Below are 4707 nucleotides of genomic sequence, written 5' to 3'. Positions count from 1 at the left end.
GCTCCAAATGAATCGATCACTAAACTTATGAAATAATGAGATTCCATCTTTCCTTATTTATGAAATAATGAGCGTAGATATTTTTTTTCATTTTTACAATTATTGATGACGGGAGGTTTAGGGTTTTCTGATGTAAGAATCGTGGGGATGTAATTCAGATAGTAGAGCGCTCACTTCTGATGTGGAAAGTACGGGGTTGATACCTTGCATCTCCAAATGAATCGATCACTAAATATATTATTACTTTTCAATTTTTTCTTATTTACGACATAATGAGTAGGGATAGTTTTTCATGTCACTATTATTGATGACGAGACATTTAGGATTTTGTAACATAAGAATCGTGGGGATGTAGCTCAAATGGTAGACCGCTTGCTTTGCATGCGAGAGGTACGGGGATAGATACCACGCATCTCCAAAATAAAACTATGTTATTAAATATATTATTGAAAATTATTTCTTTTCAATTTTTCCTTATTCATGACAGGTTGAGTAGCCATATTTCTTCATTTTCACAATTATTGATGAAGGGACGTTTATGGTTTTTTGATGTAAGAATTGTAGGGATGTAGTTCAAATGGTAGAGCGTTCATTTCCCATGTGGAAAGTACGGGGATCAATACCTTGCATCTCCGATTGAATCGATTACTAAATATATTTTTTTTTCAATTTTTTCTTATTTAGGACATAATGAGTCGGGATAGTTTTTCATTTTCATTATTACTGATGACGAGATGTTTAGGACTTTGTGACAAAAGAATTTTTGGGATATAGCTTAGATGGTAGAGCACTCGCTTTGCATGCGAGAGGTATGGGGATCGATACACAATTGTGGGGGTGTAGCTTATGATGGGAATTTGAGGGTTTTATGATGCAACAATTGTGGGGATGTAGCTTGTGATTGGAAAGTTAGGGTTTTATGATGCAAGAATTGTGGTCATGTAGCTTATGATGGGAAATTTAGGGTTTTATGATGCAAGAATTCGGGGGATGTAGCTTAGATGGTAGAGCTCATTTAGCATGCGAGAGTTAAGGGGATATCCCGCATCTCCAAAAGAAACTATTTGTTATTAATATTTTACTTCTATTCAACCTTTCCTTATTTATGACATAATTAGCGGAGATATTTTTTCATTTTCACTTGATGACGGGACATTTAGGGTTTTCTGATATAAGTATTGTGGGAATGTAGCTTAGATGGTAGATTGCTTGCTTAGCATGCGAGAGGTACGAGGATCGGATCGATACCCCATACCTCCAAAAGAAACTATTCGTTATTACTATTTTATTTCTGTTCAATTTTTCCTTATTTATGACATAATGAATAGCGTTATTTTTTTATTTTCACTATTGTTGATGACGAAATGTTTAGGATTTTGTGATGTAAGAATCTTGAGGTTATAGCTTAGATGGTTGAGTGTTTGCATCCCATGTGAGAAGTACTGGGATCGATACCATGCATCAACAAAGGAAACAATTACTAAGTATATTAGTTCTTTTAAATTTTTCCTTATTTACGACATAATGAGCGGGGATAGTTTTTCATTTTCATATCATTGATGATGGGAAGTTTAGAGTTTTTTTTATGTAAAATCGTGGGAATGTAGCATGGGAGAGATACAGGGATCGATACCTCGCATCTCCAAAAGAAGCTATTCATTATTACTATTTTATTTCAATTAATATTTCCTTATTTATGACATAATGAGTAGCGATATTTTTTCATTTTCACTATTATTCATGACGAGACGCTTAGGGTTTCGTGACGTAAAAATTGTAGAGATATAGCTTAGATGGTAGAGCGCTCGCTTTGTATGCGAGTTGTACGGGGATTGATAACCCGCCTCTCCAAAAGAAAGTATTTAATTTGTTATTATATTTTTTCATTTTCACAATTATCGATTGCCCCGCATCACCAAACCAAACTATTTGTTATTAATATTTTGATATTTTTTTATTTTCACTATTATTGATGATGGGACATTTAGGGTTTTATGATATAAAAATCATGGGGATGTAGCTCAGATGGTAGAGCATTCGCTTTGCATGCGATAGGTATGGGGATCGATACGTCGCATCTCCAAAAATAAGACTATCTATTATTAAATATATTATTTCTTTTCTATTTCTTCATTTTTACTATTATTGATGACGGAAAATTTAGGGTTTTGTGATGCAAAAATTGTGGGGATGTAGCTCAGATGGTAGAGCGCTCGCTTAGCATGTGAGAGGTATGGGGATCGATACCCTGCATCTCCAAAAGGGAGAAATTATTTTTTTAAGTATGAATTAATTTAAATATAGAGAGAGGACAGGACTTGGGAATTTGATATAGAGAGAAGGGAATGGACAGGACTTGGGAATTTGATATAGAGAGAAGGGAATGGACAGGACTTGGGAATTTGATATAGAGAGAAGGGACTGGACAGGACTTGGGAATTTGATATAGAGAGAAGGGAAATTTGATATGGGAATTTGATATAGAGAGAAGGGAAATTTGATATAGAGAGAGGACAGGGAATAGGATTCTGACTTATTGTAAAGGGAATTTGATATAGAGAGAGGACATAATATAGAGAGAGGACAAGACTTGGGAATTTGATATAGAGAGAGGACATGATACTTGGGAATTTGATATAGAGAGAGGACCTTATTGTAAAGGGAATTTGATATAGAGAGAGGACAAGACTTGGGAATTTGATATAGAGAGAGGACCTTATTGTAAAGGGAATTTGATATAGAGAGAGGACAAGACTTGGGAATTTGATATAGAGAGAGGACCTTAAGACTTGGGAATTTGATATAGAGAGAGGACTTATTGTAAAGGGAATTTGATATAGAGAGAGGACTTATTGTAAAGGGAATAGGATTCTGACTTGGGAATTTGATATAGAGAGAGGACTTATTGTAAAGGGAATTTGATATAGAGAGAAGGGAATTTGATATAGAGAGAGGACTTATTGTAAAGGGAATAGGATTCTGACTTGGGAATTTGATATAGAGAGAGGACTTATTGTAAAGGGAATTTGATATAGAGAGAAGGGAATTTGATATAGAGAGAGGACTTATTGTAAAGGGAATTTGATATAGAGAGAAGGGAATTTGATATAGAGAGAGGACTTATTGTAAAGGGAATAGGATTCTGACTTGGGAATTTGATATAGAGAGAGGACTTATTGTAAAGGGAATTTGATATAGAGAGAAGGGAATAGGATTCTGACTTGGGAATTTGATATAGAGAGAGGACTTATTGTAAAGGGAATTTGATATAGAGAGAAGGGAATAGGATTCTGACTTGGGAATTTGATATAGAGAGAGGACTTATTGTAAAGGGAATTTGATATAGAGAGAAGGGAATTTGATATAGAGAGAGGACTTATTGTAAAGGGAATTTGAGAGGACTTATTTGATATAGAGAGAAGGGAATTTGATATAGAGAGAGGACTTATTGTAAAGGGAATTTGAGAGGACTTTTGATATAGAGAATATAGAGAGAGGACTTATTGTAGGGAATTTGAGAGGACTTATTGTAAAGGGAATTTGAGAGGACTTATTGTAAAGGGAATAGGACTTATTGTAAAGGGAATTTGATATAGAGAGAGGATTTGAGAGGACTTATTGTAAAGGGAATTTGACTTATTGTAAAGGGAATTTGATATAGAGAGAGGACTTATTGTAAAGGGAATTTGATATAGAGAGAGGACTTATTGTAAAGGGAATTTGATATAGAGAGAGGACTTATTGTAAAGGGAATTTGATATAGAGAACATATTGTAAAGGGAATTTGATATAGAGAACTTATTGTAAAGGGAATTTGATATAGAGAGAAGACTTATTGTAAAGGGAATTTGATATAGAGAGAGGACTTATTGTAAAGGGAATTTGATATAGAGAGAGGACTTATTGTAAAGGGAATTTGATATAGAGAACTTATTGTAAAGGGAATTTGATATAGAGAACTTATTGTAAAGGGAATTTGATATAGAGGTTATTGTAAAGGGAATTTGATATATATGATATACTACTTGTGGAGAGGGAATTTGATATATGATATAGGAGAGGGAATTTGATGAATTCCTTAAAGAGATAGGAGCTCCTCCAAATGATAAGAGCTTATTGGATGGCGGTAGCGTCCCATGCATATGACGGAACTTCGTCACAATTGCAATATCTGACCACTGAATATTGTTGTCATTTATAGCTTCTATCACAATAATATAAAATTTGGGGTCAAAGCCTATATGGGACTGAAAAGACCACCACACGCTTGTAGATTAAATTAGATAGTTTCAACAAACTTACTTTGCTCGTGAATACTTTAGAGTTCAATATTTATAGTTGGAGAACGCTATTCAAATTGATAGGGTCGAATCTTACAACAAAGTCTAATTGAGTCTCCCTCTATTAGGAGATAGCTTCGAATCAAATTCTTTAGTTTGGACAATGGTTGCATTGTTTTAGTCAAACAACCGAGACTAGTGTACTACGAATAGTATAAACATTTGTACATGTATTTTCTTACATATTAACAATTGTATACAAATAATAATTAAATTTATGAGTAGAAGTTTGGATGGAGTTTTATTAAATAGGTAATTTTAAAGTTTTTTTATCTAAAAATATATAAGATTTTTTTTATATACATTTAGGAGAATAAAACAAAGATTCAAGAAGATGTCATTCATGTCATGTTTTAATTTTTATTCT

The 4707-nt window shown here is 33.5% G+C and overlaps 1 non-coding gene across 1 annotated transcript; it reads left to right on the top strand.

Annotated features, from left to right (window-relative positions):
* Window positions 1-2186: 2186 nt before the first annotated feature.
* TRNAA-AGC lies at window positions 2187-2259 on the top strand. Its single transcript has one exon. It is a non-coding gene; the product is annotated as a tRNA-Ala (tRNA).
* Window positions 2260-4707: the final 2448 nt, after the last annotated feature.

This window comes from Cucurbita moschata, unplaced genomic scaffold (genome assembly GCF_002738365.1).
Source record: "Cucurbita moschata cultivar Rifu unplaced genomic scaffold, Cmos_1.0 Cmo_Scf00150, whole genome shotgun sequence".
In the NCBI taxonomy this organism is placed as follows: Eukaryota; Viridiplantae; Streptophyta; class Magnoliopsida; order Cucurbitales; family Cucurbitaceae; genus Cucurbita; species Cucurbita moschata.
The sequence above is the reverse complement of the archived record's forward strand: the minus strand, read 5'-3'. Positions and strand labels throughout refer to the sequence as shown.